Source organism: Pinus tabuliformis, chromosome 5_2 (genome assembly GCF_031772625.1).
Source record: "Pinus tabuliformis cultivar Carrire ecotype Pingquan chromosome 5_2, CPIR1, whole genome shotgun sequence".
Lineage (NCBI taxonomy): Eukaryota > Viridiplantae > Streptophyta > Pinopsida > Pinales > Pinaceae > Pinus > Pinus tabuliformis.
Genome location: NC_142306.1, coordinates 232,858,496 through 232,870,951, shown reverse-complemented (window position 1 = coordinate 232,870,951; position 12,456 = coordinate 232,858,496). Strand labels below are relative to the sequence as shown.

At 33.6% G+C, this 12,456-nt stretch overlaps 1 long non-coding RNA gene across 1 annotated transcript in view; it reads right to left on the bottom strand.

Annotated features, from left to right (window-relative positions):
* Positions 1–312: 312 nt before the first annotated feature.
* Positions 313–12,456, bottom strand: part of LOC149158388 (uncharacterized) — a 77,686-nt gene continuing 65,542 nt past the window's right edge. The window contains exon 3 of the long non-coding RNA XR_016262035.1: positions 313–582. This is a non-coding gene — a long non-coding RNA (uncharacterized LOC149158388). The remainder of the gene's footprint in view (positions 583–12,456) is intronic.

Here is a 12,456-nt window from a genome sequence, read left to right as displayed (position 1 = left end):
ATACACACATATTAACACAAATATTCTACTTGGAAACCCAAAACTAGGAAAACCAACAAGATTTTTCAATATATTTTTTGTTTTTGAGACATGTTTTCGACGATAATCACATCAAAATTCATTTGTTGCAATGCAATATGTATATCACGTAGTATCCATAGACCTCGAAACATAAGCCCTAGATTAGAATACAATCATAGTTCCTTAACTATATTAAAAAAGCATTGGTTGAACCATCATGTGACACATATTTAGTACAAGTGAAAAATGTGTGTCGAAAACAATCAAAACTAGATACAAAATACTGTCAGATTTTTTTTTCGAGGTGTTGCACCTAACAAAATTAATCACATATAATAATAGTCATGCAAAGAATATTATACATACATAATATTCTCCCTCTTTTTGTTTTATTTGCATTCAAGGGCTCATAGGAGTACATGATCAACAATCTAGGGCAATAATAAATATTGTTTCTCTACATTGGGAGAAATTCTCATTGCTCACAAATTTTGTTAATTGTAGTATGGTATTTGTTGAATAGTTGATCCAAATCCCAAATTTAATGAAGGTAGTTGCAACCTAAAAAACACAATAGAAGTGGTTAGTGACAAAAATAAAACATAAACACAATCCACTGAACTCAAAATTTAGTTTGTTAATTGTGGTATGGTATTTGTTGAATTGTTGATATGAATCCCAATTTTTATGAAGGTAGTTTCAATATAAAATACAAATAGAAGTGGTTAGTGAAAAAAATAAAACATAAACACAATCTATTGAACTCAAACATGGATGAATTAACATACAAAAGAATAAACACACAAGAAACACAAGATAAAATTAGAAGCAAAGCTCTTTATTAATGATGGTGTAAGGAAATAGTGGCCTACAAAGTGAGATGCTAATGAGGCTTATGTTAGGGTAAGGGAGCCTTCTCTAATCCTCCAAATCAAGGTCACATTCTCTCCCTTTGTTGGTTCCCTCTCTCCTTCTCAAGAAATATCCAAACTCTTTCAATGGTGAAGGCTTGCTAATGGGTAGTGTTTAAAAAAAGAGCTTGAGAGTTTGAAGGAACTCTAACAAGATTTGGGTAGCATAACACTACTTTTCTTCTTTCATTCAAAAGGTTTCCCAAGGCTGATATTTATAGGATTTCTTCAAGCTCTCTTAGATCTAGTTCATGGTGTGAATGGAGCTAGATTCCATTGCGAGCTTCCCATGATTAAGGAGAAGTTGATGGAGACGGTAGAGTGTCCAAGTATTTATCCTTAAATGTTCTAGATCGCAAAATTAACTTGTTCTATCTTAGTACTTTCCCACTAAATGAATTTGCATGGTTTCTCACGCCGTTCATAAAGGAAGTGCCACTTTCTATGGATACACACAACTTTCAAAGTTATAGTTGCATGGATTACAAAAATCCTGAACTGTGAGTTTGTGTGAATGGAAAAATCCCCATTTTGTAAAGCTTTATCAACTATTAATGGTATAATAATTAATTCCCTTAGGTAAATTTTGTCTTGATGAATTACATAAGTTTTTTGGTAATCGCCTGTAACTTTGTGAGAGAAAATTATAGGTGATAATAGTTGTCCCCAAATTTATGAGGTAAGGAGTAGAGATATAGCCAAAATACATGATAATTTTCTTGACTATATAATTGCTGAATGATGTTGTTATGAAGAAAGAGATTATAGACAGAGAAGGATGTTCTATAGGGGATGAAGAATGAACTTCTTACAAAACACACATCCTTAAGAGAGGCATTTATAATATACAAATGATATGGGTATATCCCATGCTTGTGATGATGATTGATAAAGATGACTACAATAATGGATGATATATTGAATGATATTTTCTAAGATGTTGAAGGGCATAGTAGCTAATGTATACTAAAATAGATATATACATCACCCTTAGATGCACTAGTAAACATAGAAGATGGCTTTAAAGAGAATATTCCCAAGACCTTGACATGAACAAAAATGTGCAACCTGTAATCTAATGACCACTGGTCAAGTCTAGGTGTCTTCAATAAAAACTAGAAATTGCGACCGTTGTAAGATAAGATCCACCTTGTTGTGAATAGGTGCTAAAGTCGAAAATTATTGGGGGAAATGGTTAAAAACAGAAATTATGATTATCTCTATTCCATATAATGTTCGAAATTATGAAGAAGAATTAGAACCAATATATGGTTTCATTCATGGAATTTGTGAATTAAAGTCAACAAGAAGGAAGACACGATGACCAATTGAAGAGAACCCTTGGAAATCAAACTGCAGTTGAGCTAGACACCAAATTATGATGGGACAATCTTTTTTCATGATGGATGAAGTAAAATGGAAATTGTGGACCTCCCATGGGTGGAGTACAATTCAAAACCAAGCAGGATGTCATAGCCAAATTCAGGAGGACCACTAGATAAGGGACTTAACGGGTTCATGTTTTGACTATGAGCTTTGGTATGTGCAATAACACAGGAAGTGGTGAAACACAAATATGGGATTGGGAAAATGAATCAAATTTGTTGCAGGGTTCCAAGTAGACGCTAACAAATTGTAAATTATTTGAGAAAAGGTGACTAGCACTACAACTAATAAAAAAATGAGAAAGTGACGTGATGATGGAGGAGTTTTGATTTTGAAAAAATATCTCTTTGTATACTTTCCAATGAATGAAAAAATAATGGGGGGAATGTACAAACATGGAGACAAGTTCCCAATGTAAAAGGTAAATTGCTTGATGGTGTAAAAGAAACGTTTCATAGGATTGGTGAATTCAGATTGATCTCCACGTGGGTTGGTGAATGTAGATAATCTATTGATTATGGGGGAAAGAGGCCAAATGGAAATGCATTGGCACATTAATGAAAATCAATTCAATTGTCACTTGGGAGTTCAAGGGAATGAGTCAACAATATGATGAGAGAGAAGCATGAGGTTGATTATCAAGTGATGCAAAAAAACAAGCTCCTCATACTAAGGATGTTGCAACATGGATGCTGATAATGCAAGGGGTGTTTTTTAATGAGGTGATCCATATAGATTGAAAAAGTACTGATTGGATGCAACCATATAGAAAGAGAGGGTAATATAAACATATGACATTAAACAAAGGTGAACCTAAGGTTAGCTTAAGGGGTGTAAATTGGTAAATGTAAGGAGCTCAAAGAGAGTACCCAGTATGCTAGTTTGAATAATTACATACCCTTTTTATCAAATGTTGTTCCCTATTTCATGTGGCTTAGGGATATAGAATGAGTGATACATGGAGTTCTATGCACATAGAACAAATAGCCCCATTTGAAATCATTGATTCTATAAAGGTACAATAATGGAAACACATGAAGGATTGAAATAATATTTTAACATACTTATGTAGAGGCATGTTGAGGTAAGTGTCATATGTTGTTGTGATGTTTGATGATGGTGAGGTTGAGAACAATAATTTTTTCGTATGATTGGGTGAAGATATCTCTAAACTCTTGAAAGAGAAATTTGTAGGAAAGTACTTCTTGTGGGGAACAAGTTGCTATTAATGTTATTTATTCCACCATACCTAGATTTATGGATTTATCCACCTTGATGGTAGGGGAGATGTTGACCATGTTTCCTTCATTAAAGGCATCGTGTATTAGGATTTTCTTCTTGAACCAATTGACATGGCTAAAAGGAATGAAATATTGGCTTTTATTACAAATCAGGGTGTTTGTGAGTTAGTGGAGTTTAGGCTTCTGTGATCCATATCAAGTTTACAAAAAATATTTTTCGGCGAAGATCACATGAGACATCATTTGTCGACGCGTTTCGAACCAACCAGTGTGGTTCATCGTCAGGACAAGTTGAAGAAACAGATCTAGCTTAGCATGTTAAATAGACCGAGCAGAGACTCCAACGGCTAATTTGACCAACCGCTAATATTGACTATTGGACCGGGATCAAAACTTTTTTAATAATAAAAAAAAGAGATAAGTTAAACAGGGGACCAATCCCTTAATAAATAAATAAAATAATTTAAATTAGTGATAATAGTTAGTTAAAAGTTATTAAAAATAGTTAAAAATTATAGGTTAATTATTATTTAAAAGGAAATTAGTTGTAAAGGACCTCGCCTATGAATAAATTAATTGTGAATACAAGTTAATATATATATATATATATATATATATATAAATAAAAATAAAATAAAAATAAAAATAAAAATAAAAATAAATAAAAATAATAATAATAAATAAATAAATAAATAAATAAATAAATAAATAAATAAATAAATAAATAAAATAATAAATAAATAATAATAATAATAATAATAATAATAATAATAATAATAATAAAATAAATAAATAAATAAATAAATAAATAAATAAATAAATAAATAAATAAATAATAATAATAATAATAATAATAATAATAATAATAATAATAAGAATTAAAAATAAAATAAAAATAAACAATAAATAAATAAATAAATAAAGATATTATTATTATTATTATTTTTATTTTAATTAATTATTTATTTATATTGTTATTTAATTTATTTTTATTATTATTATTATTATTAAAAATGAGTAAAAAATTTTAAATGAATAAATAAATAATTAAAAAAAAAACGAGGATTAGGACGAGAGTGCTGGGACCCAACATCGACTGATTTTCCAGCCATCATCTCTATTGAGATTACACGGCCTCTTTTCAATCTCAAGCGCCTCCCTAAATTTCCGATGATGGAAGTGCGAAACTTTAGCAATAACACTAGTTTGTATTGAGGAAGCTAGTGTTATTGCTAAAGTTTCACACTTCCATCATCGGAAATTTAGGGAGGCGCTTGAGATTGAAAAGAGGCCGTGTAATCTCAATAGAGATGATGGCTGGAAAATCAGTCGATGTTGGGTCGCAGCACTCTCGTCCTAATCCTCGTTTTTTTTTTTTTTTTAATTAATTATTTATTCATTTAAATTTTTTTACTCATGTTTAATAATAATAATAATAAAAATAAATTAAATAACAATATAAATAAATAAATAACAAAAATAAAAATAAAAATAATATCTTTATTTATTTATTGTTTATTGTTTATTTTATTTTTAATTATTATTATTATTTATTTATTTATTTATTTTATTGTTATTTCTATTATTATTATTATTATTATTATTTATTTATTTATTTTATTATTATTATTATTATTATTATTTTTATTTTTATTTTGATTTATTTATTTATTTATATATATATATTTTAACTTGTATTCACAATTAATTTATTCATAGGCGAGGTCCTTTACAACTAATTTCCTTTTAAATAATAATTAACCTATAATTTTTAACTATTTTTAATAACTTTTAACTAACTATTATCACTAATTTAAATTATTTTATTTATTTATTAAGGGATTGGTCCCCTGTATAACTTATCTCTTTTTTTTTATTATTAAAAAAGTTTTGATCCCGATCCAATAGTCAATATTAGCGGTTGGTCAAATTAGCCGTTGGAGGCTCTGCTTGGTCTATTTAACATGCTAAGCTAGATTTGTTTCTTCAACTTGTCCTGACGATGAACCACACTGGTTGGTTCGAAACGCGTTGACAAATGATGTCTTAAGTGATCTTCGCCGAAAAATATTGTTTGTGTTTGTGAGTTGTTGAAATGTATCTTGTGGAATAAATAAGGAGCGGTCATTCATTGGGTCCTAAGGGTAATCTAGTGCCATCATGACCTCCAATATTTATTCCTTTAGGTTGGTGCCTACAAACAAGTGGGGATTGGTGTCTCTAGCAAGTTGGTGCCTGCAAAGAAAGGGGGGATTGGTCTCTTATAGATTGGTGTCTACAAAGCTAAGATGTGTCTATTCTTCAATACATTTGCTAAGTTTTCAACATTGTAGGTTGTGTGACGTTAGGTGAGGGAACATGGTTATATTTGTTAGTTTTAATGGTCATTCTTCTAGTATCCATAATTTTACTTTCAACATTCTTATACACTCTAAAATCATGTTTTATGGATTTTCATTTGATTTGTAAACTGCCATGGATATTCCAATGAATAGTTTGTCATAATAGATATGATAAAATTATATTTAAAAATATGAAATCTATATTGCAAGGGTTAATTTTCCTTAGAATTTTGGATTTGTTAAGTTACTATTTTATGATGCAATACTTAAAATTCAAAAAATAGAGAAAAAAGAAAAAATAAAATCACTCACAACCATAAGGACACAAATACACCTTGTGAAACCCTTTTGGGAGAAAACCTAGCTAGAAGGTGAAACTACTCTTCTCTCTCTTTTTCTAAATGGAAGTGGATTCAAGTACAAAGAAGTAAGACCTGTGGCCCATGGGATGCTACAATACACAATTCCTTTATGTTTTCTCTCTCTATACATTCTCATCTATTATACAAAATGCACTCCAATAGAATATAAATCCTTTTTCTCTTAGTGGTATGGTTATAGTGACAACTAGATAACCTACTAGTGGTTAGGTTTAATTCTTTAAAATTTAAATATAGTTACAATATTAACCCTTATAGAGTATTCTTCATCATGATCACATGGATAACCCATTTTTAATGAATAAAGGGGCCTAACCTAACATCCTCTAGAATTATAGTGATAAATTTTGATGGGCTAACTTGTAGGAGGCATCAATTTCTTATACAAGCTCTCATTGAGGCAGTTATTATGCCATTGGAAAGATATCAGTGTGTGGATTATATAATCTAGGTCCATAGTAAGGATGAGACCATAAAAGTGTTCATTTAAGGACTTAAAATGGACCTTGAAGTTTTTGACCTAGAATTTTTCAATATGGGACCCACTCGTAAAAATGGTCATGTTCATTGATTCCTCTAATTTTCCCACTATGAAAGCATAAAGATAGGTGAAAAATAAATTAATGATCCAATGTGAAGCTTTTGGTCCCCAAACAATTCTATTGAATGAGGTGAATACATTTTTCCTCCTCCTTCTCTCAAGTTACCATTTAGATTTGCCTGGAAGCTATCTTTTCAACCCAATCTACCAAAGGTCACGTTTCCCCTCTCTTCTAGTTCTAGACCTTTCAACTCTACCTAATCATCTAGTGCTAAATTATTTATAAAAGGGAGACCTATTCGTCTTCCTAGTCTAGCATGGAATACTCAAAGAGTTTTAGGTTCTTTCATTCACCATTTAGTAAATGCACATGTATGGGGTTATATTGAGTCTATAGGAATTGTCTCCAACCTTTTTGAGTATCTCAAAGGGACCATATTGCAGAGCCTTGATTTTCTTTTGAGGACCCTGTAGCCTCTCCTTGTTCAGTTGCAACCATGCTTTGCCTCCCACCTTGAATGAATTCTCTATTTTGTGCTGATCATGCTTGGCCTTGTATATTTCCTGTGACTTTTGCAACATCTCCTGTATCTCTATATGGATCTACTTAATTTTCCAAACAATTTTGTATACCCTTAGGGAATCCCTTGTAAGATCCTCCCTCACTCCTCCTTTCTACCCATATGTAATATCCAGAGGTGAAGGTGGAAAATATCCAAAATGTTTTTCAAATGGGGACTTACCAATAGAATTATGGGCTGTTATGCTATAAAAGCATTGTATATACACCAAATTTTCATCCCAAGTATATGAATGCTTTTGATTGTAACCCCTCAATAGGTGCACCAAATTCTTGTTAGATACTTTTGTTTTCCCATTTATTTGTGGATGGAATGTTGTCAACCTCTTCAACTTCATGTCCATATTCATGCATAATGCAATAAAAAATGTGTTGAGAAATCATGTGTCCCTCTCTTAAATGATGATTCCAATGGTGTCCGAAAGTGTACCCAAACCTATCCAAAGAACAAACTCATTGCTTCTTACCATATAATCATCTTTTTACAGGGAATTAATACACACATCTTTATGAACATTTCAACTACCATGAATAGGTAGCCATGTCCATTCCTAGTTGTTGGTAAACTTCCCACAAAGTCCATGGAAATTCTTTCTTAAGAGGTGGCCATAGGAAAGGGATGATATAGACCTTGTTTACTATTACTAGGTTTGTTGGTACAACAAAGCATGCATCCTCTTATGAACCTAGCTACCTCTTCTTTCATCCTGAGTCAGTATGCATATCTCTACAAGTTGGCCATTCTCTTCCCTACGCTAAAGCATCCTGCAACCTTGGAGGTATGAGACTCTCTGACTAGCTACAATCGGTCACCTTTAGGAACACATAGCTTATCTAACATGTAGAGTGACCCATTCTAGAGATGGTAGTCAACTATGTTGTCAGCATCGTGCACATGACTTTAGCTCTACAACTACTAAAAAAACTCCTTGAAGTCCTCATACTCTCCATATGCTTCTATGTATGTATCATGGGTGAATGGATCCACGTGCATCAAAGTTACCAAAGCTGTGATCTTTGATGTGGGTGGCCATAAATGCACGTCAACCAACTTGTTATTACTACCCTTCTTGTACTTTATTATTAAATGAAATTGCTATAGAAACCCCATCCACTTGTAATTCATGGTATGTTTTAGCTTACTTAGGGAATGTAGGTATTTTCGTGGTTGGTAATTTGTGTATATTTCTGTCTCCTTTCCCATTAGATAGTGTTTCTTTTCCACTTCTTCATAGCTTGCACCAAGGCATATAAATCCTTGTCATAGGTGGGATAGTTGAGAACTAATCCATGAAATACTTGATAATGGTAGCATATAGGCCATCCTCCTTGCACCAAGATTGCACTTCGAAGGGTTGCTGCAAGCTTGGTAATTCCAGAACTAGTGCTTGACTAATATTCTTCTTCAACTCCTCTAATGAATTTTGCTGACCCTTTTCCCACTGGAAACTATTGCCACTCACTATTATGACATGGATTTGTTCTACTACTACCAAAAATGAGGTTATGAATTTCCTCATGTATTGTGCTATACAATTGAAATTCCTAATCTAAGAAATATTAGTAGGAATCAACCACTTCATGATGGCCTCCATCTTGGCAAGATCTATCTTCAACTCTCCTCCACCTATCACATATCCCAGATACACCAAGGGTTGTTTTTCAAACTCACTTATTGAGATTTGCATGCAGGTGATACTTCTGTAATGGCTCTAACACCTACGTCACATGTGATATGTGTTGTAAAATGTAACTAGGTTTGGTCTTCAGAATGACATGTAATTATGATATTTTTAAATGATGAAATGAAGAGAATACAATTATTTTTGTAATGTCTTGCTTCATGGGTTTCATGAGTAAGAGATTTTATTTAGATGGCTCCCATTGAGAGCCTTAGGATTTTTCATTTTTCATTAGAGTCAAAGAGTCAATTTGATGTATGAAGTACCCTTCTTGGCAATATAAAAATGTCTACGAGTCTATGAAAATGTCTAGAAGCCCTCCAACGACAAGCACTAGTCTTGCTCTTGAAGTCGGCCTCCAAATGAAGTAAAAGATCAAGTCGGCTTACCTATTTAAGAGACACATCCCTTCGTCAAGGTTATGTCAGCTTATTGATATGCATCAACAACTATAAATAGGCATGAAGGCTCCTCACATTGACATAATTCAAAATTAGAATTCTTCTGAGATTTCGTTGGTAGCTACAATCATCAGTTCAAATATTTTCGGTTGGAGAGGACAGTGATGAGTTCAGACTTCTAGCACAATCATCCAACAATTCAGATCTCTGGTTTTGATGGATAGTTTCAGATGTCATTACAGGAATAGGAATTCAGATCCTTCTGAAGACCAAGTATAGTGACAAAGAAGATTGCAGTAAGAAAAGAATAGTTAGGTGTCATGGTTATGAAAGAGTTGCAACTCAGTGATTCGATGGAATTTTAGTTGAAGGTCTCGGTGCCATATAAAGGAAGGACATCAAGGGAAGAGATCGTTGCCATCACAGAAGTAAGATGACAACACAAAGGTCTCATAGAAAGAATATCTCAATATGAATAAGAGCTCGGTGGTGATGTGTGTCTCAATAATAACAAGATCAAAGATGAAGAGAAGAGGAGAAGACTGTCAAGAGAACTAGTGTCTTTGCCTTAGAGTGGCTAATAGGTCAAAGGTATTGGTCTTAGTGTTCATCAATTGGAATCTCTAGAAGTAGAATTTGTGTGTGTTTTCCTCTCAAATAGTGAGAGGTTTTGGCCCTGGCTCATAGCCTACTGTTAAGAAATTTACTACATAACATAAATAATTACTGAGAGGAATAAATATAAAAATAACTAGCAACAACCATAAACACATAAACACAAATGTTTATCCGGGAAAACCCCAAATCCGGGGAAAAACCCAACCTAATAAGATCTCATTAGCATTGGCCAAAACCCTGGCCAATCCGACTAAGTGAGCCTTCACCGCTCACCTCCAGGTCTTGCATTACAATGAAGTCCTTCCAGCCTTTGATAAGCTCCATTACATATAATACCACGGGCAGAATAATATGAGTGCACAATACCATGTGCCCCAAAACCATCACTGTTTAACCTGGTCAACTTTGACTCTATCCTGAGTCAAGTTTACCTAATAATTCCCCCCTTAAACTTGACTTGGGGTTCCTTGACTAACTCCAGCGAAGCCTGTTAAGTGAGACAATCCCGTTCACTGTAGCTCTTACCCCCCTCAAAGTTTTTACCCGGGGTATTGTTAACCCGACATCCCCCCTATCACCTAGGTCTAACCCAGACTTTACCGGTGATCACTGAGGGGTACACATGCCTTACCAGGTCTTACAGTAGTATGCCCATTTACATGTGATAATTTTGACTTCATTTTTTTTTGTAGCCGCTATGATTCTGGTCCATCCTCTCTCAATTTGATTTGCTCAAAAACTTCTATCAAACCGCTCCAACTGTGAGCCATTCCAGCACCGGTGGCCTCACGTAGCAGAAAATGAACAATTTTCATAGCTGCATGAACAATTTTCTTCTGCTGACCTGCATGCGGCCCACGCCTACTCCATCTTTCAGCACGACATAGAAAACACAGGAAATATCCCTTATCGATTCCCTACGAAAAAAGCTCCGAACAAAATCAGCTGTTACGGTGCTATCTTCCGCACATTCTCCTCGAGGTTCTTCCACGTATGATTGCTCCACCATTATTTTCCAGACCCAGATCTGAAAAAAACTGCATTGATCTCATTAGGCACTATAAACCCCTGGCATCAAAGAATCCCTTTGAAGCCAATATCTGGCTCCGATACCAGTTGTTAAGAAATTTACTACATAACATAAATAATTATTGAGAGGAATAAATATAAAAATAACTAGCAACAACCATAAACACATAAACACAAATGTTTATTCGGGAAAACCCCAAATCCGGGGAAAAACCCAACCTAATAAGATCTCATTAACATTGGCCAAAACCCTGGCCAATCCGACCAAGTGAGCCTTCACCGCTCACCTCCAGGTCTTGCATTACAATGAAGTCCTTCCAGCCTTTTATAAGCTCCATTACATATAATACCACGGGCAGAATACTATGAGTGCACAATACCATGTGCCCCAAAACCATCACTGTTTAACCTGGTCAACTTTGACTCTATCCTGAGTCAAGTTTACCTAACACCTACATGCTGTGTCTCTTGTCTATTTATGTTCATGCATTGGTCATTGTTTGATGAAGAAGAACACTAATAATCTAACAAGAAGAATATCCTAATCGAAAAACAAGTAAAAGGCATTCACAAGCAGTCACTAATAGAAGAGATATCACCTAATGCTAATGTCCTATATTTCTCAACATGGTATCAGAGCTGAGGTGTCAAAGTAAAGAAAAGGGCATGCAATCATAGAGACACTCAAGGATCGAGTTTTTAAGAAAGGCATCAAATCAAGTTGGAGGGTACCAAAGCGAAAGTTCAAGATCTACATTGAAGAATCAAACCTTAGATCAAAGAAAAAGCCTACACTAGGGAAAGTTTGGGATCCTCTAATTCATAATTAAAAGATGAAAAAGACCCTCATCAAGTCAAAGAGATATACAAAGCAAGGTAGCTCGAAGTACTTAAATGATGAAGATCACATCATCTTGGAGAAATTCGAAACCCTAGAAGCATTTCTGATCTACACTCATTCACGACCAAAGAAGTCGAAGTATCTTGAAGACAAGAAGGAATTATTAAAATCTATAAGAAACTCCATATCATTGCAACAAGGATATTTGCCTTATCCTTGAATAAGATCATCCGAGGAAGCATCAAAACATCCTCATCAATCACCATCAACAAAGGAAGCTATATGTAAAGGCATTGACATCATAAAAGGAGGAATCTCCTTTATTAAAGAAGGGATTTTCATTTGGAAGAAGATCATCCAAAAGGAGCACTAACACATCTTCTTCAACCACCATCAAAGTGATCAAGTTGAAGATTTCATCTTCACTTGTCAAGTAAGTATATATCATTCTATAATCAAATATGGTATAATTAATTCATTTTG